General features: G+C 35.0%; 1 pseudogene; it reads right to left on the reverse strand.

Annotated features, from left to right (window-relative positions):
• Nucleotides 1-679: 679 nt before the first annotated feature.
• On the reverse strand, nt 680-27,371 carry LOC149531221 (TORTIFOLIA1-like protein 1; annotated as a pseudogene).

Genomic DNA, 27,371 nt, shown 5'->3' on the forward strand with positions numbered 1-27,371 from the left:
TAATTTGAGCCATTGCTTGCAGTCAAGTCAACAACCTGAGCATGCCAATAGTGGCATGTTGTGATGGTCAAGTTGTTGAGTTATTATCCTTGCCATCAAGGTTCAAATCTAATGGGGATGAGGTCCCCCGTTTGTGGCCTCACTGGTTCATAGCTCCAAGTCAAAGTGTTTATTCTTAAAAAAGAAGAAGTCAATAGCCTAAGAATCAAGAAAAAATGTAATATAAATGAAATAATATAAGAAACTTATATTGGTTATTTCTTTCAAAGTGGTGCTTTGGTTTGGATACTTGTGCAAAAATTTGGAGAAAAGAAAATGGAATGTTGGGCATAGAAGATAACCTAGATTCGAAACAAAAATTAGTGAACCCCACCATTGATCTAGACCAAACTCTATGACAGTCATGCAAATGTTGAGGGATATAATATTTAAAAAGACCTCTTACAATTTCTTGATAATAGAGAGATGGGGGATGAGATGTAAATGATGCAGTCATAGCAATTGTTTTAAGGGACTACACCGATATAATCTTCGAAATTAACAAAAAATCATAACCTTTAGTTGAAGAAATAAACTATAATTATCATTATACCAAAGCAAAAGAATACACATCTTATTAGTATAGGTTCATTGGATAAATCACCTATAGAATCCATGGGGTTACTGAACCCAAAAATTTCTACTTAAACAAGAAATGTTTAAGAGCTTGCATCATTTCCAAAATGCTTCCTTTAGATAAATGTTCCAGCATAGGACCAATCTGATTCATAAGCCTAATCAACAAGAGATCATCCCCAATGCAAAGGACCTCACCAAATGCTAAATCCACATCCCCTTTCCATAGAAATTCTACTAACCATGTCCAAATACTCCAAAAACTATCACTACCTTGACCTATCTTACTATTAATAAATTGTTAGTGGTTGTTGGTCATGAATTTCTTTTCACAGAATCATGCACCTCTGTTTTTGCATCCTTACCTACAACCTATATACCAAAGAAATAAATAGCTTCATCTTTTGATACTTGCAATGTGCTCCTTACTGAGGGACCCTCATTAGACCTATTTCTGTCCTGTGCTTTGGTAAATATTTGATTTCCTTTCAAACTCAATGGTCGCCCTCTTTGATGTCCCCCGAACATCTGCCAAGGGATTCACTATAAAACCATCCTACAAGCCTTTGAACTTCCTATCCCATATATGAGTACCCATTTTAGCTCTGTATGATGCATCTCTTCCAGATCTACTCATTGATGACCCCTCAGATGCAACAAGTTGTGTAGGTGGGTATATGCCTTCATTTTTCTTCTAAATTTTGGAGCTTGAAAGCATAGAACTAGGGAATTTACAACAAGTAGCCCTTCCATCTTCAATAATAGGGATCCTACCAATTGATAAAGAAAGATCCTTAGCGATTTCATCTATAGTTCTTTCTAAACCATGTACCCTTTTTCTAAAGAATGCAACCCATCTTGTGAACTTCCCATAAACATCTGAAAGCACAAAAATTGAAAATAAAGTTTTTTTTTTTAACTATCTAGAAACAAAATGCAAGAAACTAAAAATAATGAAAGTACTAGGCACATTTGAAACTTTATGCTTAGTTAATTTTTGATCTATCATCAGTGTCCTTACTTCATAGTGCCCCTAGAAAGTTTTAAATTCCATCTAGACATGCATAAAATCAACTAGTAGGATAGATCAACAATGAATACACCTTATGATTGGTCCTACCATCCATTACAGTCTATATAAAATTATCTGATAAATGGATAAACATATTTCTTAAAAAATGCCCAGAGAAAAGGAGAGAGTGAAAATAATCAAAGTAACACTTGAACACACATCACGTAGCCTTTATTAAATGAACATAATCTAGCGGGCCAACTTCTACTTAGAACAAAAGAGCCCATATAAATATAGTATCTTTAGATTTAGGCTTTAGCACATTACTAAGGAACATATCAAAGCTTGCTAATAAAGACATTTCGAGGCAATCTATAACTTGCAAGCATCATGATTACCATGTATAGGCATAGACCAAGTTCTTCCATGGGAACATGTGTATTAGTTCTTTCTTAAGACATCTTTTCATTATGATTTCTCAATGCAAAACCACACAAATATTAAGCTTGAAGAAACATGGGTGCTAAGATTAAACAATGGCCTCTTCATCATGATTTCTCACCTAGATGCAATGAGTGCAATGTTCATTTCATTTTCATGAGAGATGGGCTTGTGTGAACCAAGACTCATGAAACATGGGTCAATGAATTTGACTCAAAACCTACATGGTTCAATCCTAGAAGAAAAAAAAAAGTTTTCCAACCAAATTTATCAAGAAGTCTAAGGAACTGACATAATTGAAAGAGTTGTTGGCACTTTAAAATTTGGATAGTTTCCAGATACATTTTTTTCAAGAAGTACTAGCTAGTTTTAAATTCAATAATAACTAAAGGAGAAATTAGGGTAGCCTTCTTCTGTGAATCATCTTTGACTCTTATTCCCTATGTGTTGTAAAATTATTAATTCACTTTGAATTTCCATGCACCTGCACTAATATCTTAGCTGTCCTTTGAATTTTGTAACATCTGTCAAAGAATTTTGAGCCTTACTGATGGAGTTGTGCTATAAGCTTTCCAAATCCTCGAGAAAAAAAAGGAACATTTTTACTATGTTGTACTTGGGAGTGATTCCGTGGCAATAGAAATTACAAGCACCTGACTAACTTTGAAATTTATCATAAGAGCTTTTAGCCTTTTACTAAGATGGGTGAGAAGATAATAGGATTCTTGTCATTAACAAACAATTGAATATGAGAGAGGAGGGGCATGGTCTATAGGATGATGATGCCAAGGCCTAAAATAACCTATCTCATTTTTGAGATATCACGTTTGGTTTGTATTCGGCACAACAATCTCGCTCAACGCCAAAACTCACAGTGTGCTTCAGTTCATAGGTGCACCACAATGTAACTTTGAAATTGCTAATCTTGACATCAAATTATCAGTGCCATTAGCTCTAGATGGGTAGGTGAACCCTAGTGACACCCTTGTTATGACACACATGTAGAGGCTACACACCCTGATGCGAGAGAGGAGGGGCATGCAGAGGCATGGACTCCTTCTGTGTCGATATGCGTATACATTTTTTTGTTATGACATATGTGATTTAAAGTTAATATTTATAATAGAGTAATTTTAATTTTTAAGCCATACTGACTTATAAATGTATGTGATCTTCGTTTATGGTTAGCTAATTACTGAGAAGGAGCTGAGATAGGTTAATGATGCCATGGTCTTGGCTATTTCATTTGGCCTTGAGACATCTATAGTACATTATGTTGTGTTCTCATTGTTTTTTCTATTTAATATTGTAGCATATATGGTTTCTAATCTTTCTTCTATCTTGCAGGTACCACCTGTCGCTAAGGGACAAAGTGCGGGGGATGAGCCAGGACCCACTGACAAAGGAAAGGTAATTAGGTGATTTCTATTTGATTAAATATTGATGCATTCTTGTAAAATGTTTGTGGTAATGAAATTTAATTACATTCTTTATTGTATAGGGTGTGGCTACTAGTGATGAGCCCGTGTAGATTTTGCGTTGTAGATACTCAAGCATTTCCATTTGCACTGAGAGCCCTATTGTATGTATAAGTATAATTTATTTTTTATTTTCCTTATTTTCATAAATAAATTCAAAACTGATTTTCGTGATATTAAAACTAGTATTATTTATCCCATAGGAAACTCCTAGTGCACACGAGGTTAGATGGGAGAGTTTTGTATCTTTGATGATGCAACCACTATATCCTGAGGAGGAGCCTACACTAGTAAGTTGTAGTTTGAATTCTTGATTATATGTTATAAATTTAGCATGCTATAAATTATAACGTTATATTTTAAGTTGTATATTCATCAGACAAACACATTTGAACATACATAGGCCACAATCAGTGAGGTGCAAGCATTGTCGAGGGCATACAAGAGGAGGTTGATGAGAGAGGTATTTATGATGAAAGTTTAATAGTGTAAATCTTCATTAAAAAAAAGATCATTATGTATTTGAGTGGTTCAATGTTAGATACAAAAAATCATATGAATTTAGTAGTCTAACTTTGGGTTTTCTTTTTTTCTTTATGTAGGAGGCATCTGATCCACCTAGTGTAGCCAAGAGGCTACATTTTCATCATCCACTAGTAGCTTAGGATAGTATAGTTGTCATAGGATGCATCATGAGACATTTTGAGATGGCATATGCCACATTGTTTACAAAAACATTGATATTATACACATTCTATGGCATGATCAGGCACATTTTGTATATGAATCTATGTATTTTGATATATATTTGTGTAATTTATCTATGGGTACATGAACTTTGATATATATATTTGTGTAATTTTTCTATGGATACATGTATTTTGATATATATTTTTGTCATTTATGTGCACAATGATATACATATTAATTTAGTATCTAGTATTGTTCAATTTATCATGGATCATGTGTATTGTTCATGTTTATGGAATATCATAATTTTGATCATGTTTGTTATATTCAATTCAAATGCAATAATTTTTGAATAAAATTTTAACAACCTTTATTATCAAATTTGGATGCAATATTTAATTTTAAGTGCTATCATGACATAAACACACTTGTTAACCTCCTACACAAGGTTCACATGACCCCAACTCTGATTTTAAACTCCACCTTCAACCTTGGAACTAACTCTTGGCTTCAAATATAATCTCAACACACTTAAGGACTCATGGATTCTATTCCCAACTATGAACTCATTCCTAGACTCATAATCTTTGAAAACTAGCCCTTCACTTTGTTACTATCCTCATACTACAACTTTTCAATTTCAACATAACCTCAAAATATCCCAACTTAAGAGACTTGATTGGAACAAACCTTCTTAACTTGGTTCCCCAATACCATATCCATATGAATAACATCTATACATTTCTCATATTGATCAGAGTATCTATACTAATCTACTTAACACAACTTAGGAACCAAATCATCCAAAACATACCTTCTTGTTGTCCTTTGTATAGACCGAAACACAATCATTGATAACTTTTGAACCATATTTCATTTCCTCAATCCAACCATCAAGTAATGCATTTTATCATTATGTAAATTGGCTTCATTAATGCATGCTATCATTTCACACCTTATATAGGTGTTTCCAACCTTGTATGGTCATGATCAAACCTCTAACTAACTCTTTGCACTCATTTTCACTTTGCAAGAAAAAGTTGCAAAATTTGCAAAATTGCAATTTTGCAACTTTTGCAATTTTGACCAATTTTTGCTATAACTTTAAATTTTTAATTAGATGAGTTCACCAAACTTGGTAAGGGGTTATTGATAGCCTAACAAGCTCCAAGTTATGACCCTCAGAAGATTGACCTCGATATGCACTTAGAACACCTTGGAGACTCCTCGGTATGGGGTGGTCCTGGACGATGGAGGGTCTTCATGGTTGGAAAAAGGGTGTCGCTAGGGTTAACCTACCCATCTAGAGCTAATGGTGCTAATTATTTGATGCCAAGATCAGCAATTTCAATGTTACACTATGGTACACCTATGAACTGAGGCACACTGCAAGTTTTGGCATCGAGTGAGATCATTGTGCCGAATCCAAATAGAATGTGATCTCTTGAAAATGAGATAGACTATTTTAGGCCTCAACATGAAATTCCTATAGTATTCAACTTTTTTTCAATAGCCCTCACCAGCTCTGAGTTACGACCCTCAGAAGATTGACCTTGAAATAAACTTAAAGCACCTTGGAGACTCCTTGGTACAGGGTGGTTGTGGACGATGGATGGTCTCCATAGCTAGAATAAAGGTGTCACTAGGATTAACCCACCCATTTGAAGCTAATGGCACTGATAATTTGATGTCAAGATTAGTAGTTTCAAAGTTATGTTATGGTGCACCTATGAACTGAGGCACACTGCAAGTTTTGACATCGAGCGAGATCACTATGCCAAATCCAAAAAGAATGTGATCTCTCAAAAATGAGGTAGGTTATTTTAGGCCTCAACATCACAATCTTATAGAATTTGACATTTATTTAATAGCCCTCATGAGCTTTGAGTTACGCCACTTGGAAGATTGACCTTGAAACACATTTAGAGAAGCTTGGAGACTCCTTCATACGAGGTAGCCACAGATGATGGATGGTCTCTATGGCTAGAACAAGGGTGTTAATAGGGTTAACCTACCCACCTAGAGCTAATGGGATTGATGATTTGATGTCAAGATCAACTGTTTCAAAGTTACATTGTGGTGCACCTATGAATTGAGGCACACTGCGAGTTTTGGCATCGAGCGAGATCACTATGCCGAATCCAAATGGAATGTGATCTCTTGAAAATGAGATAGGTTATTTTAGGCCTTAGAATGATTGTATTGTAGCATTTGACATTTTATTAATAGCCCTCATGAGCTCCAAGTTACATCCCTTGGAAGATTGGCCTTGAAACACACTTAGAGCACCTTGGAGACTCATTGGTATGGGGTGGTTGTGGATGATGGATGGTCTCTGTGGCCAAAACAAGGGTGTCACTAGGGTTCACATGCCCATCTAGAGCTAATGGTATTGATGATTCAATGCCAAGATCAACAGTTTTAAAGTTACACTATGGTGTACTTATGAACTGAGGCACACTGCGACTTTTGGCATCGAGTGAGATCACCGTGTCGAATCCAAACAGAATGTGATCTCTCAAAAATGAGATAGGTTATTTTAGGCCTTAGCATCACCATCCTAAATAATTTGACATTTCATCGATATCCCTCATGATCTCTATGTTATGACACTCAGAAGATCAACCTCAAAATGCACTTAGAGCACCTTGGAGACTCCTTGATACGGGGTGGCCATAGAAAATGGAGGGTCTTTGCGGCCGGGAAAACGGTGTCACTAGGGGTCACCTACCCATTTGGAGCTAATGGCACTGATGATTTGATGCTAGAATTAGCAATTTTAGAGTTACGCTATGGTGCACCTATGAATTGAAGCACACTATGAGTTCTGGCATCAAGTGAGATCACTATGCCAAATCCAAATAGAATGTGATCTCTCAAAAATGAGATAGGTTATTTTAGGCCTCAGAATCACCATCCTATAGAATTTGAATTTTCATCAATAACCCTCATGAGCTCTGAGTTATGACCCTCGAAACACACTTAGAGCACCTTGGAGACTTCTTGGTACAGGGTGGCCACGGATGATGGAGGGTCTCCACAATAAGAACAAGGGTGTCACTGGGGTTCACCTACCCATATGGAGTTGATGGCACTAATAATTCAATGCCAAGATCAGTGGTTTCAAAGTTACACTATGGTGCACCTATGAACTAAGCCACACTACAAGTTTTGGCATCGAGCGAGATTGCTATGCCGAATCCAAATAAAATATTATCTCTGAAAAATGAGATAGGTTATTTTAGGCATTAACATCACCATCCTATAGAATTTTATGTTTCATCAATAGCCCTCACAAGCTCCAAGTTACAACCCTCGAAAGATCAACCCCAAAATGCACTTAGAGCACCTTGGAGACTCCTTAGTACAGAGTGGCCGCAGACAATGGATGGTCTCTGCAGCTAGGACAAGGGTTTCACTAGGATTTACCTACTCATTTAGAGCTAATGGTGTTGATAATTTGATGCCAAGATCAATAGTTTCAAGGTTATGTTGTGGTGCACCTATGAATTGAGGCACACTGCGAGTTTTGGCATCGAGCGAGATCACTGTGCCAAATCTAAATAGAATGTGATCTCTCAAAAATGAGATAGGTTATTTTAGGCATTGACATCATTATCTTGTAGAATTTGATGTTTCATCAATAGCCCTCACAAGCTCTGAGTTATGACCCTCAGAAGATCGACCTTGAAAAGCACTTAGAGCACCTTGGAGACTCCTTGGTACGGGGTGGCCGTGAACGATGGATGATCTCAGCGGCCAGAAAAATGGTGTCACTAGGGTTAGTATTAAAAGAATAAACATTATTTTTTACCTCTCTCAAGTTTTTGGCATTTGGCACAATGCAAGTTTGGTGTTAATAGGTATTAAAATCATCATTTTTTAGGTCCCACCACATAAATTGCGTTAAGTAAAACCATCTTTGTTTCTTACATTAAATAAACAAGTTTCCATTTACAATATATCAAAATTTTCATCATTATTATATCAATACACAACTATCAAAAATCCTAGTGTCAAAAATAGTAGTGTAAAAAATTGTAGTGTCAATAAAAATATTAGATTTTTCTTCATTATGCTCCCTATTTAGCTTTTTATCTTCATGCATGGCTACTCTTCATGATGTACCTACATTCCAATATCATAAAAAATATTAGTAACTTATTGTATTAAACAAGATAATCATCTGTTAACTGAATCATTATGAAGAAAATAACATAAGAAGTAAATATACATAGTCGAGTGTTCCAGCAGGGTCCTCTCTCTATTTTAGGGTCTCCAACAGGGCTTCATGATCAACATTAGTAATAGTAAAAAGTTATTTTACTTTTTTTCTTCCTTGATGCTTCAATAACTTTACATTTGTTGTTATAATAATATGTAAATATATGAGAATTATTTTGTCCTTTTGATAGACTTCGAATGTATAAATTTCATTCCTTCTAAGCATGTATGTCCGAAGCCATGTTCTAGCGACAAGCACTAAACTAGTCGAACATGTGAATCCATCATCATATATGATCGATTGTGCAAGATTTTTTTTACATCTTACACAACGTGCTAACCAATAATCAAATTTCTCATCATTCCCCTATGGTCCAACCAATACAAAGACATGTCCTAGTTGAAGAAGATCTAATAGATGGTTATGCTCAAGTGAACTTTCCATGTCATCATTTCTGATAAAGGGTATGATAGACAATGGAGTAAGATAATTTGGAGCCCATGTGTCCACCCACTCACTCGACTCATAGTGATCCGAATCACACTAAAAACAACTAGGAAAAAATTAAACTAGCTGTCGTGTCCAAATGCTCCATGTACTAGAATCAGAGCTTCGAAATGAATGCATTTTTTATGAGTCTTTCACTATAGCACAATCTAATCTATCACCTATGGACCCTTCGTCAACCAACCAAAAGAACCTATGTACTACTTAATCAAGAGTCCCCCCTATGATAATTCTAAACTACACCAATCAACAATGCTATGAGCATCAAGAAGCTCTACTCCTAAAATCTTCAATTGCTCCTTAACTAGAGCTCTCTTCACACATGCCCCTGCTCCATCATGTTCCCCTTTCCCATGGATAGACTCAAAAAAACTACAAATATGAGGCACAAACCTCTCTACATGCATCCTACACAACCAATAAAACATGCGAGCATTCTTGAATCAGCATGTACAGTTATCTGACCAAATGGTATGTCTACCCATAGCAATTGCATGCTCCTATAAGAAATCAAAATAATTCTCGAAACAATGTTGCACAAACTCGTGAGAGTGAAATCTATCACCACTCATATAAAAATGATACTCTCTAATAATCTTCCAATTATCTTCCGCACTATTAGGGGCATGTCTATATGTTATGTGGATGAAAATAGAAATCTGAATGGAGTTGTAATACTAAGATTATGTCTCATTAAGGTTGCAATGTGTAGTTCTCAGTAAACTCAACAACTGATATAATAGTGCCAATAGGAAAAGTCTCCTTACACATTCTAAATTATTGATCCAACCACTGAGACCTGTGACTATGTCTTGCATACTTGTAAAAAAGATTTGTCTTGAAATCTGAAATAAAACTAGCCACACTGATTTCTTTTGCAAAGAATTCACATCTAAAGCCCTCACCCCCACTCTTCAATGTGTATTTCACCATTTCATATACCTTTTTTTTAAAACTATTTTCTTTCCAAGATCTTGTTCACACCCCTCATGGAAACATGTGTCAAACTTGGATAAGCCACCACATTCTAAACACTTCTCATTTAAGAAAGTATTTCTATAAAAGAAACAACCATTAACTCTATGACACAAAAATTGATCTAGCAAGTCTCTTGATGATTTTGGAAACCCACTAGCACCACAATTCTCCAACATTTCTTTACTACGCAAAATAGAATAGATGGAGCATAATAGTTCATGGTACATAGAAAACTTGACATGATATTTGCAACATGTATTTTGAATTTTAAGTAGCACACAATAAAATGGCTTCAAAGATTCAAAAGCCCTTTGTGATATATGAAGACTTGGATGACTCTTTCTAAAGTTTTTGAACAACATAGTTTGACTTACCTCCAAATAATGTTTAGGATGTGGCATGCGATCTCTAATGGAAATTCTCAACCTTAACAAGTCTTTAGCATTGGGTGATACTCTTGATATAGGGTGCCAAAATTGTGTAATACCTTCCTTCAAATCATTGAATAGCTTCTTATCAGAATGTAGAAGTCTCTCACCAAAAGCCCATGTTTCATTTTGAAGAGGATCATCAATTCTCTCTCATCTACTAAGTGCTCTTCTCAAAGTAGTATGATTTAGGTTCAAGTCAATACAAGTTTGTCTCATATATCTACCATTTCTTAAATGATGACTTACCAAAGTTATTGTAATAACCCTTCGAGTAGCTCTCTTATCCTTCTCCCTGCTATTTTACCAAATGCTATCGAGAGCACTGAAAAGATTCTTCACAATAATGACATTTCTTTCCAATTTTTTATTGACATGAATCTTCAATTTGGAAAGCATAGGTCTCATCTTTTCTGTCTATAATAACTGCATAAAAAACTGACATTGCTCCACTACTATCTTGTTGCTGAAAAACATCTTATATAGTCTTGAAGCCCATAACCAAATAGTTCTTTATGCTTTTTTTCCTTCCAAATTGTTAATAGTCATTTCATCAATTTCAATTATCCATTTTGGTGTTCTAGAACCTTCATGTTAATTATAATTAGGAGATATATAAGGTTCCTATGCAGTGTCATGTTCGGCATGATCAATCATGAAATTTACATTATGACCTAGTAGCATTTCATCCTCCAACTTTTCATTCTCTAAATTATCAATCGCGGCATTATTGTTATCAATTGGTACATTTTCATTCCTCAACTGTAGATATTCATTATCTAACTATATGATTTCACCTTTGACCAATTCATCGTCAACTTGACTCACATTTAACATACATTATCTTTTTCTTCAGTGATTTACCTTGTCCCTTTCCCTATATGCCGCAATGTTTTCATTAGATACCTTCCTTTTACATTTAGCCTTTTGACGACTACTACTCCCCATTCAGATGACAATATCAAACATTTAATGTTATATTATCAAACCTTTTTTGATTACTTGGGCCCCAAAATGTCATTTTTCCCAAAACTCGTGAAAATGGCCCACAACAATTGATGTTCTTGAGTTTATAGTGACAGGGAATATTTTGGGAAAATCATGATAGTTTAATTGGGTATCTGATTCTGATAATAAATCAAATATCTGATTTTAGATCGGATATCTGATATTGATGCCAATACTTTGGAGGGAAAGGGCAATGTATGATGATTAATATTATATAGGATTTTTATTATGTATTATATATTATTATGACCTCTGATTATGACCTATTATTATTAATATATGTGATTATTATATTATAATCTATAAATATAATATATATATTAATATATATATGATTATTATATTATATTATTATTATTTTTATTATTATTATTAAATATAATAACACAATATATTATATATATTAGTAATATATGTTATTATTCTTATTAAATATAACAACATATATTATTATTGTTGTTATCATTACTGTTATTATGACCTATAATCCATTTGGTTGGTTCTCTAATGCATCAAGAGGGGTCATAGATTAACTTATGACCCCTCTTGATGCATTTTGTCACAACCAATGTCCCTAGGGGTCCTAAGGCCCCTAGGGAAGCATTTGGTTGGTTCCAATGTGCCGAGAGTCTCGACACATTTCATGACAACCTATGTCCCTAGGGGTCCTAGGGCTCCTAGGGACACATGTGGTTGGTTCCAATACATCGAGAGGGGTCATAGGTTAACCTATAGACCCACTCGATGCATTTCATGACAACGTATGTCCCTAGGGGTCCTACGGCCCCTAGGGACACATTGGTTAGTTTTAATGTGTCGAGAGGGGTCATTGGTTAACCTATGACCCCTATCGATGCCTTTCATAACAACCTATGTTCCTTGGGGTCCTAGGGCCCCTAGGGATACATTTGGTTGGTTCAAATACATCAAGAGGGGTCATAGGTTAACCTATGACCACTCTCGATGCATTTCTTGACAACATATGTCCCTAGGATCCCTACGACCCCTAGGGACACATTTGGGGTAAACTTATGACCCCTCTCAATGCATTAGATCCAACCAAATGTGTCTCTAGAAGTCATAGGCCCCCTAGGGATGCATGTGGTTGGTTCTAATGCATTGAGAGGGGTCATAGGTCAACCCATTTTATGACAACGTATATCCCTAGGGGCCCTAGGAAGTCCCTACGAGATGAACCCCCTTGATGCATTAGATCCAACCAAATGTGTCACTAGGGGTCATAAGCCCCCTAGAGATGCATTTGGTTGGCTCTAATGCATTGAGAGGGGTCATAGGTCGATGAATCTCATGAAAATGTATATCCCTAGTGGCCCTAGGAACCCTAAGGATGCATTTTGTTGGTTCTAATGCATCGACAGGGATCATAGGTTAACCTATGACCCATCTAGATGCATTTCATGACATTGTATATCCTTAGGGGCTCTAGGACTTCTAGGAATGCATTTGGTTGGTTCTAATGCATCGAGAGGGGTCATAGACAATTTATGTCCCTAGGGGCCCTAAGACCCCTAGGAATACATTTGGTTGATTCTAATGCGTCAATAGGGGTCATAGGTTAACCTATGACCCCTCTCAATGCATTTCATGACAAGGTATGTCTCTAGAAGCCTTAGGACCCCTAGGGATGCATTTGGTTGGTTTTAATGCATCGAGAAGGGTCATAGGTTAACCTATGATCCCTCTCGATGCATTTCATGACAATGTATGTCCCTATGGGCCCTAAGTCCCCTAGGGATGCGATGCATTTGGTTGGTTCCAATGCATCAAGAGGGGTCATAGGTTAACCTATGACCTCTCTCAATGCATTCAAAGCAACCAAATGCATCCCTAGGGGTCCTAGGGCCCCTCAGGACAAGTCTCTAGGGGCCCTAGGACCCCTAGGGATGCATTTGGTTGGTTCTAATGTATCAAGAGGGGTCATAGGTTTATCGATCCATTTCATGACAACCTATGTCACAAGGGGTCCTAGGGCCCCTAGGGACGCATTTGGTTGGTTCCAATGCATCAAGAGCCTATGACCCCTCTCGATGCATTTCGTCCCTAGGGCCCTTAGGGATGCATGTGGTTGGTTCCAATGTGTTAAGAGGGGTCATAAGTTAACCTATGGCCCCTCTTGACACATTTCATGACAACGTATGTCCCTAGGGGTCCTAGGGCCCCTAAGGATGCATGTGGTTGGTTCTAATGTGTTAAGATGGGTCATTGATTAACCTATGACCCCTATCTACACATTTCATGATAACCTATGTCCCTAGGGGTCCTAGGGCCCCTAGGGACACATTTGGTTGGTTCCAATGCATCGAGTGGGGTCATAAGTTAACCTATAACCCCTCTCTACACATTTCATGACAACCTATGTCCCTAGGGGTCCTAGGGAACCTAGGGATGCATTAGGTTGGTTCTAATGCATCAAGAGGGATCATAGGTTAACCTATGACCCCTCTCAACAAATTTCATGACAACATATGTCCCTAGGGACCCTAGGTCTCCTAAGGATGCATTTGGTTGATTCTAATATGTCGAGAGGGGTCATAGGTTAACCTATGACCCCTCTCAATGTATTGGAATCAACCAAATGTGTCATCAAATGCATCGATAGGGGTCATAGGTTAGCCTATGACCCCTATTGATGCATTTCATGACAACATATGTCCCTAGGGGCCCTAGGACCCCTAGGAATGCATTTAGTTGGTTCTAATGCATCAAGAGGGGTCATAGGTTAACCTATGACCCCTCTCGATGTATTTCATGACAACCTATGTCCCTAGGGGTCCTAGGGCCCCTAGGGATGCATTTTTTTGGTTCTAATGCATCGAGAGGGTTCATAGGTTAACCTATGACCCCTCTCGATGTATTTCATGACAACATATGTCAAATGGGTCGAGAGGGGTCATAGGGTAACCTATGACCCCTATCAATACATTTCATGAAAATGTACATCCCTAGGGGCCCTAGGACCCCTAAGGATGCATTTGGTTGATTCCAATGTGTCTTAACCTATGACCCCTCTCAACGTATGTCCCTAGGGGCCCTAAGACCCCTAGGGACACATTTGGTTTGTTCTAATGCATTGAGAGGGGTCATAAGTTAACCTATGACCCCTCTTGACACATTTCATGACAATGTATGTCCCTAGGGGCCCTAGGACCCCTAAGTATGCATTTGGTTGGTTCTAATGTATCAAGAGGGGTCATAGGTTAACCTATAACCCATGACCCCTATCAACACATTTCATGACAACGTATGTCCCTAAGGGCCTTAGGACCCCTAGGGATTCATTTGGTTGGTTCCAATGTGTCTTAACCTATGGCCCCTCTTAACATATTTCATGATAACGTATGTCCCTAGGGGCCCTAGGATCCGTAGGGACACATTTGGTTTGTTCTAATGCATTGAGAGGGGTCATAGGTTTACCTATGATCCCTCTTGACACATTTCATGATAACCCATGTCCCTAGGAGCCCTAGGGGCCCTAGGAATGCATTTGGTTGGTTGTAATCCATCGAGAGGTGTCATGGGTTAACCTATGATCCCTATCAATGCATTTCATGATAATATATGTCCCTAGGGGCCTGGATGCATTTGGTTTGTTCTAATGCATCGAGAGAGGTCCCGTCTTGATGCATTTCATGACAACATATGTCCTTAGGGGCCCTAGGACCCGTAGGGACGCATTTGGTTGGTTCCAATGCATCAATAGGGATATTGGGTTAACCTATGACCACTATCGATACATTTCATGACAACATATGTCCCTAGGGGCCCTAGAACCCCTAGGGACCCATTCAAAATGTGATGAAAGGGGTCACTAGGGGCCCTAGGGACATATGTTGTCATGAAATGCGTTGAAAGGGATCATAGGCTATTATATTTAATAATAATATAATACTATATATTTTAATGTAATAATAATATATTATTAGATTGTATAACAATAATAATCATATATATATTACTAGATTATAGATTTAATAATAATAATAACCATATATATTATTATATCTAATAATAATCATATAATATTACTATATATATTTAATAATAATAATATTTATCATATATATTACTATATTATATTTAATAATAATAATCATAGTCATATGTAATAATATTAATGTCCACACTTTCCCCAAATAAATTTCCCTCTAAAACCCTTTAAACTTTCCCTCTCAAATTTGCCTCTAAAATTCCAATTGGAAAATCTTTCCTTTCAAATTTCCCTCCATATTCACAATTGGAAAACTCGCAGTAATCAGATACCCAATTTCATATCGGGTATCCTTTAATAGATTAGATACCCAATTTGAGTTCAGGTATCCAATTAGGCTCAATATTTACCAAGCCTATTTGATCCACCCAAAAAATGTGTTTGAGAAGGGTTTCATTGACACTAGAACTTCAGGTAGCCATTTGACAATGTTATTTTCATCAAAATTGAATGAAATGAAAAGATTTTTTTTTATAACACTCTCGAGATTCCATCGATATAATTCTTGTCAAATTCTAAGTTCGAATAAGTATTTATTAGTTAATTTTCAATGAAGATGATTGTAAAGTGTTGATTGACATACTGATTGAAAAATAGCTATAACTTTCAAATGGTATAACATTTTTTAAATCCAAAAGTTGTGTCACATTCTATGCTTCACCTAGTATAAGGGAAAAAAATTAATTTGGTAAAGTTTTCAATTAGTTAAGGTGGTCGGACATGGAAGTTTTTTTCCCAAAAAGTTCTAGTAGAAAATTATATTTAATTATTTATTTGGAATAAAAATACCAAAAAATATACATCACATATGGGCATGAGTCTACTTTTTATATCTATAATTATATTTAAAAATATTATCATTTGATTTTGATTAAGGTGGTTAGACATACACCTACTTTTTATTTTCGCCCTAAAATTTTTGTAGTACTACATTAAAATCCAAACTTTTGACCAATCAAATATTTTTTTCTCCAAATAAAGCCTAGTAGTTTAGAAACTACATTCAATTTCCTACAGATTATTTTCTTACAAATTTTTGATATAAAGTTCAGAACCACTTTAAAATTATGTGTCAAGTTGACATAACCTTGATTTGTTGGTTTTTCACTGCCACTTAAGGCCATAGTTTGGTTGACCATGATCTTGCACATACTCTATTAAAAAAATAAAAGGAAATAGATTGCACATAGTCAAACTGCATGGTATTTATTTCTCATACATGTCAACTGAAGGGCATCTCAGGAGCAATACCTGATAGATATTCTTGAAAGAATTCTAACTAACAAGTTTGTTATGATATTGACTACAAACTCATATGTCTTCAACTCTTCCAATTCAAAACAATGGAATATTTTGAAAACCTAAAAAGATCAAGATTTCAGCAAGTTACCTTCATAAGTTCCAACAAAATGGATTGTTGATTTTCAATCTGAACAAATTGTTCCTTAATCATAGCCAATACATTTGAATCATGGCCATTGAATTGGATCTTAAGACTATTTCCTCATACATCACTTGTGTTCTACTTCTCATTAGGAACAATCTCAATAATGAGTTTCAAATATAAATGTTTGTTAGTCACAACACATTTGGTGTCACAATCTGAGCATATGGGGGCTTTCAATTTTTCCACTATTTCTATATCTTTGTGTCTTGATCCATGATCTAGATCTAAACCTCTCCTATCTTTTGATTTAGCAAATGAATTTTTACCGTAACATCTTCCTACTTAACATTTCTACTATCATAGCTCTTCAATCCCATTTCAATTTTGTCAACTATATAACCAAATCTTTCTTAGTAATCCTAAGAGTAGATACATCACCTCATGCATTGAAGCTTGTGACTGCTTCTAAAATCTTCTTAAAAATCTTACTTGGTTTGTCTTTAAGCCAGAAAAAATTGATCATGAATTCTGCTCAATACAATTCCTATCTATTTAGGTTCAATGAAAAATTGAAAATGTTAACATACCATGCTAGTTTTATCTCTCCTACTTTCCTGTACTCATCTTTCAAATTTCCTTTCACACATGATGATGCATATTGCCTGTGAATATCTGCATCTCCTAATTTCCTGACATTCTTTTAAACAATAGATTTTTTAATTTGTGTGGTAAAATATCCTAGTAATTGACATAGAACTTGGGCTAGAGATGGATTTATTTACTAAAAAGATTTGAACATGTTAAAAAACCAAAATTGGGAAAAGACTCAACTTCTTAAAAAGAGTCCTATTCAAGCCATTTTTTGGTTGACTTCCTTGCTCAAGTTTACCCAAAGTTTGAGAGTTTAGCCAAAGTTGGAGGTATGCCATTAGAACCTGGAGAGGAAGTCCATTCCAAGTCATTTTGTTTCACTTTCCACTTATTCTTTATGATTTTCTTAGAGAGAGTCTAATTATGATAGTTCTAATGTAGTTATTAAGAAATCAAGGATGTTGTTAAGAAATAGATTGGAGGTTGTTTCTAATATCCAACAAATAGCTTGATTACATGTCATGAGATTGCTTTAGGAAGATATTAAATGTGTGATTTGATTCAACTTTTGGCTACCTAAGTCATGGATTTTATGTTTTCCTATAGAACGCCTTGTATATTAGTTGGCATGTTTGTCATAAACCAAGTTAAATGTTTTTATTATCTGTAGGGAAGACATTACTTAAATCTATTAAATCATACTTTTTACTGATGCAAGTAGAGAGTGCCATACTTGCATTGAATTTTAGCAGTGCAATTTTGCATATAATTTATAGTGCTTTAGAATCCGTTGGTCTGGGTGTTCTTCATGGATTTTTTGCAAGTTTATCTATGGTCATTGTTACTAAGGTAGTATTCTATTTTTGAACATTTTTCTTTTAAATTGAATTCATTGGGATTATTGCACCATAATTGCTTCTTGCAGTATGAATTTTAAGACTTCTAGTATGTTGATTACATGTTCTTTTCCCTACAAGATTGGAGATGAGACATTCATTATTGCTGCACTCATGGTAATATGTCATCCAAAGTCCATTGTCTTGTCCGGTGCTCTTAGTGTAGTTATTGTTATGATTGTAAGTAAGACAATTACTCTAGCATTGCATATTCTAGATTCAGTTTTGGAATACAGTGTTCTTAATGGAAGTGATTTTGGTAAAGACATCTTTGTCTCATTCATATGGGATCAAGCTTGATCAAATACTAAATTGATTTAATTTGTATGATTCTGTGAGTGAAGGTGCTATCAACTGGATTGGGGTGAATAGTTCCAAATTTGATCTCAAGGAAGCACACAAATAGTGCTGCTATAGGTAAGGAAGTGTACATACTATTCTAATGAGATACTATTCAAATTTCTTTTTGCATAGAGTTTTTTTAATATTTTATCATATCAAAATTTCTTAGTGCTCTAAATTACACCCTCACCACATCCAGAGATCTGTGATACTTAGTTTTCTATTGTTTGTTTGATTGCATACTCTGTGTTCCTTACTTATTTGATATTTCCTTCAGAAAGCTTAAGACACCTATGTCTTGTAGTATTCATCATTTGCCATTCGAATGTAGTGGGTGTTAGAGGAACACAAATATAATAATAGAGGAAACATTTTCCATCAAATGTCAAAAATGAAACTGGAGTTAGAAATTGGTCAGAGTGCTTTTGTGACTACACTTTTTGACTGATTTATGGTCTTAAACAAATTGAGAAGGATAATTGATGGATTCACATTCTTTCTCAAAATATATAATAATAATTAGTAAAAATGATAAATATGTATTACTATTATATAAATTTCCTACCAAAAACACTATACAAGATGATGTGCATGCACTCGAAGCTCTATGTGTCTATGGAACACTCCAAGCTATCTGGATTTTCTTCTGCACTTTATATGTAAAGAAGTTTGTGCACTAAGTATTCATTTATTTGTATTTTGAGCATTCCACTAGTCTTTCTTGAGTATTCTTTTCTCTTTTTTGTTCCTCATCGTATCTAGCTCCATGCACTAGTATTACACACTTGCAAAAGCAATTGTATTATCATATTGATTGCAGATTTATTTTTGAATATTATAATTAGGGGAGGGCACCTCAAAAATATCCACTCTTTGAGAAAACATCCTAGGAGAGGAGATGGCATTTCCTTGGCATATTGGCCTTCTGAGGATCCCCTCCTCTTAGAAATGACAAGATTTAGGGATCATGTATTCGTATGGAACATTGCTATTAAGGTTACATAAATTGGTAAAATTGTAAGGAATTTTAGTAGCTACTAGTTGTATTCCTGTAAATATTAAGGCTAGGTCTATATAAGATGAGGAATTATGAGTGTTGGTTATGGGAGTGTCAATAACCTCTATCTATACATTAAAATATGGAGTGCTATTTTATGACAATCAAGTAGTGATATTGTCTAAATTTGATAGTTAAAATGATCCTTTAATAGTAAAAATGAGCTTCCATAGTTGGAAGCATTGAGAGTGTTAGATCATTTGTCCTCTGTTATTTATAAATTATTATCTCAATAATAGGTCGCAAACAAGTTAACAAAAATGTTTGTATTTTGCAAACTTCATTTTTTAGTTTGATTCTCATATTAAGCAATTGTATGCCTTGAAATGAGAATCAGAGTAAAAGACATTAGTCAGATGTAGGGAATTTTTTTGGATTAGATGCCACAAATGGAGGTTATCGCTTCCATCAAACCCTCATAAGACTTGCACCTACCTTGGGGTTTCCCACTCCTATAAGTGGATAGGGTAATAAACCCAATTTATTCAATTGTAACAACAAATAATAAATTAAACAATGTAGGTGTCACATAAGGGTTTGAACCTAGGTCTCCAACATGAAAACCCATGACTTGAACTATTCTACTGAACCAATTTGACTTATACTATAAGTATTAAACTAATAGTTGATATGGGTGTGCCTAAGCTCATGATAGAATGCCCTGCCATACTATTTTTGGATTGTGGGAAACACAATTGACTTTTACAAAAAAAAAATAGCAATTGTTCTTCATGATCTTCATCTCCATTTCTATAAGAACATAAAAAATTTGGTAAAAAATAGTGTGTTTTGCACAATTGAATTTGTTTTCGATTTTTCTAACCCAAGACTCAAATATGAGAGGCTAACTATTTACCATTGGTGGATGTTATCTAGATTAAACAAATATTAGCTATATAAACCTTATATCTGGACTGCTTTAGATAATGGAGATGAATTTATATAAATAATTATATCTATTATGTGAATTTTAGTAATATCAATAATGTTCTTAGAATAATAGAATCAAATTTAAGATGGAAAGAAGTTTGATATGTTTTTTATTCATATATTTATGCATAAATGTCCATTTGTTCCATGTTGTATCAAGCAATTGCTTCTTATCCAAGACATTTAATTTGCAACCTTTTAAATCTCTACAAAGATAAAGTTGGAGTAGGAGAACCTTTCATCTCAAAGTTGTCCTCTAATTGTAAAGCATCCATTCCATTATTTGTTGAACACTAGAGCAGGAGAAAATAATGTCCTACTCTAGTGTTCAACAAATAATGGAATGGACGCTTTACAATCACAGGACACCTTTGAGAAGAAAGGTTCTCCTGCTCCAATTGTTTAACAGATAATGGAATGGACGCTTTACAATCAGAGGACACCTTTGAGAAGAAAAGTTCTCTTGCTCCAACTTTATCTTTGTAGAGATTTAAAAGGTTGTAAATTAAATGGCTTGGATAAGAAACAATTGTTTGATACAACATTAAAAAAAATTTAACCAAACATTGGAGGAAATTTTGACCAATTCTTGATTGTTTTCTACCAAGACTTGGTCAAAATTTTCACCAATTATTAAAAAAATTAGACCAAACATTGGTGGAAATTTCTACCAATTCTTGATATTTTCTACCAAGAATTGGTCAAAATTTCCACCAATTCTAAAAAAAAATCAGCCAAACATTGGTGGAAATTTTGACCAACAATGACAAATTAGAGCTAGCAAAAATTAAAAAATTTCAACGAATGTATTGGTCAAAATTTTGACCAAAATACTTTGAAAATTGAGTTCAAGTTTACTAGTGATAGGAGGCACATCAGCGCACCTATTATGTTGCACTGGTGTGGGTTACTAATCAAGGAAGCAAAAAATGGAATGAGGAGGTGAGGGGGTCCACAACTTTTATAGACCCAGGACCTAGCACACCTCTTAGTGGTGCGTAGCTACACTAATGTCCATCACCAAGGGGTGATGCCTTCTCTTTTTATTCTTTTGTTCAAAATTTGGCACACTGGTACACCTAGGGAGGTGCACTCGTGTGTCATTTTTCTTTGCAAAATGACATCCATTTTGGTGATGATTTCTAGAATCTTTGTTTTCAAACTAGGACCTAGATTTGACCAAAAACCTAGATAAAACCCTAAAAAAGACTTAGACCCCAAACTAGGGATCTGGAAAGCTAAAAAATAAAGTAGGGGGTCCCCATTTCTAGTTGAAATGAGGCGTGCATTTTAAAACTAGAACAATCCTGCTAGCTGGGAATAGCTGATTGCTCATTTTATTGTACGTAATCTGATGATAGTTCTACAAGAATTTGTAATCAACCCAGCTAATCAGTAACTAGACCAATTTAACTAGTTTATGGCTTGTTTCTTTCTAAAAATATTTTCTATGATATGTTTTTGTAAAATTCCTTGTGAACTCTGCCCATTTTTTGTGGTCCACATTATTTTTTTGTAGGATCTTAAGCTAAGTCAATTAGCATGGGTTGAGTGAGTTTTATTGTTTTATTATTTGGATTCTAGAATATGTATGTAGCTGGATCAATTTTTTTGTTGTGCTAATATGTAATAAGCACCTTCAAAAATATTTCTCTCTATATATAAAGACTACAAGTTGTGCAATTTGTCATGTATTGCATCTGCATTTGCTTATAAGAGTGTTTCAAGGTTGGGAACCACTTCAACATCCTTTTCATGGTTTAGAGGTAATGTCATTATGGAAGAGGCTTCTACAAGAAAATGAGCCTTGTGATTATGGAATTTATACATAGAAGCATAACTTACTTATTTAACTCCTTACACTCAACTCTTCACCGAAGTTATTCTTCCAACAACAAGAATAGCTTCTACAAATTCTTGGAAACCATGGGACCCTGAACCTATGCTATATTTTTTTGAGACATGGGATAAATTACTATAGGCTTTAGTACTTCATAACATTTTGGATCATATAGCTATGCCCAAATTAATAGCAGCAATAAATACTTGGGGTCCTCACAAGGAGACTCCAATACATGCATGGTTACATCCTTGGCTTCCATTGTTGGGTTAGCGTATGGAGCCTTTATATACAACCATTAAATTATAAGTTGAGGAATGCACTTCATGCATGGCATGCAAGTGATGCATCTACATATGCAATTTAATCACCTTCAAAAATTGTATTTGGTCCTACTAGCTACGAACAACTGATTGTTCATTTTATTTTATTGTACCTAATCTGATGACAGTTCTACAAAAATTTGTAATCAACCCAGCTAATCAATAACTAGACCAATTTAACTAGGTTATGGCTTGTTTCTTTCTAAACATATCTACTATTATATGTTTTTGTAAAATTTCTTGCGAACTTTTCCCATTTTTTATGGTTTGCATTATTTTTGTGCAGAATCTTGAGCTAAGTCACTTAGCATGGTTTGAGTGAGTTTTATTGTTATATTATTTGGATTCTAGAATATGTATGTAGTTGGATCAATTTTTCTGTTGTTAGCTAATATGTAATAAGAACCTTAAAAAATATCTCTTTGAATATATAAAGAGATATATGTTTAGAAGGAAATATAAAGACATACATGTTTAGAAGGAAAAGAAAAGAACATTTACATAGGTACCTCTTCTCGCCCTTGAAGAAAATCATAGAGTGAAGGCGTGTAGATCACAAGGGCATGTCCTGAAAATGAAATTGTAGACCAAGGGCATGTAAATGAAATCACACACCAAGGGCACGATAGTGAAATATAGAGATCACAAGGGCATAGAAATGAAATCGCAGAGCAAGGGCACACTAATGAAATGCATTGATCACAAGGGCACAAAAAAATTCATAGCTCCCCACCTCTTTCACATGCAACTCTCCACAATAAAAACAAAAGGGGAATGATTTACGTGTTTTCTTTTTCTTTTTTGTTTATGCTCACACGAGCATCCTAATTATGATGTCAAATTCAATATTATGACTACGTCTGGGACAAATGCAAGAAAAGAAGAAAATCAACACAATTATACTATCATCACAAATTACTGTCATAATTTGAACCCAAATTTTGTAGTGAATACTACCCACATCATCCTAGTAAAATCATCAGCAAGAATTTTGAAATACCTTTCACCATAGAAAGCTCTTATCTTTGTAGGACCACTCAAATCTATGTGCACTATCTCTAACTTCATTGATATAGTAAACCTCTTGCTTGGAAAAGATATTTTCTTCTACTTTTCCATAACATATTCCTTGCATACCATGTTAGTATGCTTTACAATTTTAGGAAAATCTCTAATAGAAAAAGGAGTATTAATCTTCACAAGGTTATCAAAGTCTATGTGACAAAACCTCTTGTGTTATAACCAATTTTTATCAACTTTAGAAACTAAACATTTCAGCTCATTAGGATTCAACTAAAAAACATTACATCTTCTTCTTGTACCAATAACAATCATCTTGCCATATTTATCCTTGATAATACATGTCTTCTCTATGAATTTCAGTTGATACCCTTGTCAACTAGTTTTCCAACTCTCAAAAGATTATGTTTCAAACCACCAACAAAATAAACATTATCAGTGTTAGTTTTCCCATCTAGAGTAATAGATCCTATTCCTTTTATATGATACATTGCATTTTTTCCAACTCTAACAATTCCTCCATCATAACTATTGAATTCAATGAACTTGTTCATATCTCTAGTCATCTGATGTGAACAACCACTATCTATATTCCAATTAGATTTTTCCTTTTCAACTTGTCACACTAAGGATCTTTCTTCTCTAACTTTTTCTTTTTCAGGACTTTCCTTCTTAATAGCAAAAAATCCTATTTCTTCAATTTTTCACCATCACTTTCACTCCAAAATATTTCCACACTAGCTTCCAAATCTTCATTATTTGCATAAAGAAACTCTCTAGGCTTTCAAGGCTTAAAGTTCCTTCTATATTTCTTTACTCTTTTAGGGCTTTTAGAAGCATAATGACCATATTCATTACAATTTTAACATATAAATATTTTCTTACCTTTAGGTTCTCTTCTCAAATGTAGTGTGATTCTTTCTTTAATATTCTTGTCTTCCTTTGATTTTTCTCTTCTTTTGCTAGCATAATCTCCACTAGTACTTGCACTTCTTGTCAATGTAGGTTGAACACTCAATGCACTAAAAGTGGTTTCAATTCTAAGAAAATCTCCACTTTGTCTCAAACTAATCTCATCTAATTCCAATCCTCCAAGAAGAGTTTCTCTTGTGAAATTATTCGTGTAAGGTATATCTTGTTCAATCATCTATGCTATCTTCTTATATGCAAGTGTCAAAGATTTCAAGATCTTCCATATGATTTCATCTTCATTGTTATTTCTAGTACAAGCCTTGATTCATGTAATAATTTTTGATATTCTACCAAAATAACTTCTTACATATTCATCTTCCATAATTTTAGCTTCTTGGAATAATATATCCAATTCTGCAATATAACCATTCTAGCATGCTTATCACCTTCAATAGTAGATTCCAAAGTTTTCCAAATCTCATGTGCCAAATTTAAAGATTGTACCTGATTGTACTCATTTTTAGGAAGAGTTGTCAAAAGTACTCCTCTAGCAAGTATATTGCACATAAATACTTATCTCTAACCTTTAGTACATTCCTCAAGCTTATCTTCTCCAACCACTTCTTTGTTGCTCTTTATTTATCAGCCAATATCCTAGACCCATGCATAGAAAATGTGTCTTCATCTTCTCCTTCCAACTATCATAATTAAGTCCATCAAAATTCAAAATTCCCTTTCTAAAATGACTTTCCATATATCTCCTTAGCTTTGAATCTTTTCCTTCAAAGGCTTGATGCTTTGATACCAATTGTTAGAAAGTAAAGTCCACCAAGATAACTGAGAGGGGTAAATCAATTATCCAATTAAAACAACTTTTATCAAACTTATTAAATTAGAAACATGTAATTAATAATTGCAAAAACCACAACAAGGTCACCATAGACAATAACACCATATATGTTAACTAACGAAACCCTTGATCAAAGGTAAAACCTTGGTGGGGATGGTACCTGTATCACCTATTTTAGTAGAGTAAAATGAAAGCTAACTTATTAAATAAAATCTTTAACCATACTAAACATGGAAAACACTTAAGATAGGACTAATTTGTTATCACCACAAATGGAGGAAAACCAAGAATGGTAAGCTCCAAATGGTATAACACAATGATGCAATAGATATGTCCCCAATTTAAGGTATGTGTGCTCACAAGTATAGCTCAAGCTTAGATGGATGGATGGAGTGAATGAGGCAAGGTTTCAATAATCGATTCATGGAGTGATTTTTCCATTATAATGGTATTTTGGTATTTTATGAGCTCTCAAAATAGCATTATAACTTTGCATGGAAGGTGGATTTTTTTTGTGAAGGGAGGAGGTTCAATTTATAGGCCAAGGGCTTGAGGGATGGAGGGTTAAGATGAAAGGAGAGATGAAAGCTTAGGGAGGGCTAGGATGCACTCAAAGGGGAGCTCATGGATTGTGCTTGTTTAGCACCAATCAGGGAGTGACACATGCCATAGGGGCATTGGGTGGAGGAAAGGGAAAGGATGAGTCAAAAAAGGAGGCTCAAGGCTTTAAATGGCCCTCATAAGTGCTTCTAAGAGCATTCATTGGGTTTGTAAGAGCAATGAAGGCTTGGTGGTTCGGATAAAGTTTTATGGTTGGGATATTTTGAGGGAGGAGACTTTGGTTTGGCTTAGGAAAGTCTTAACCTCACTTAGGGAATGTGACAAGGTTAGGGGGGGGATTAGGCTTGGGTTAGGATTAGATTAAGGATGTTAGAGATGTGCAAGTGGATGGCATTCATGAGGAAGGGTGAGTTAGTGGCTAAGCTAGGTTAGCATGGGTGGATGGGGTGGATTAGGCTAAATGGAGGATTAGGGATAGGCTAGGGGCTATTAGATTTGAGGGCTTTATTTATCAAATAGATTTATTTAATAAATGAGGGTTTTGGAATTAGATAGGAGAATAGGATTTAATTGATAAATGATAGGTTATTTGATTTATCAATTAGGACTATAAATGATTAATTGAATTAATCAGCTAGGGGATGGCAAAGGATTAATTAAATAGGAATTTAATTAATGATGCCTTTAGAGATAGCTAAATAGGATCACCAAAGTGGTCTAATCAAATTTAGGTGTCTACATTTTGCCCCTTTTTGACATAGTGTTGAGACAACACTATTTCAAAGAAGTTCGAATGGAGACGACATGAGGAAGATGTTTTAGCAACAAGGTTGCCCCAGTCTCGGATAAGAAGAGGAGAGACTAGACTATAGTACCCACGAAATGATGTACTAATATATAAGCTTCTTGTAAGAGGATGTCCTTTGTTAGGAGTCAATGAATTACATTAAATACAAATTAGTCCATTTTATGGGCCTTTGAATCCCTATAAGGAGATTTCATCCCTATTAAGAGTTGTGCCAACCTTGTTAGGAATTGTGGAAGGCAAAAGTATCCATTATCCAAAAATCTTTAGTGGCAAGACCACCAAACTCACCATTTAACTAGGCTTTTTACTATTCTTTACAAAATAATACAAATAAAGAACTATCCATAGAAACCTCTTTGCAAAATATAGTCTCTTTTTCATCTCTTCATACCTTAACCACATCACTAAACACTTCTTTGATCTCAAGATACTCAATATCAAGTTCAGTGGATCTCACATCCAT

Source organism: Cupressus sempervirens, chromosome 11, assembly GCF_028749045.1.
Source record: "Cupressus sempervirens isolate cs-2001-9-10 chromosome 11, ASM2874904v1, whole genome shotgun sequence".
Lineage (NCBI taxonomy): Eukaryota > Viridiplantae > Streptophyta > Pinopsida > Cupressales > Cupressaceae > Cupressus > Cupressus sempervirens.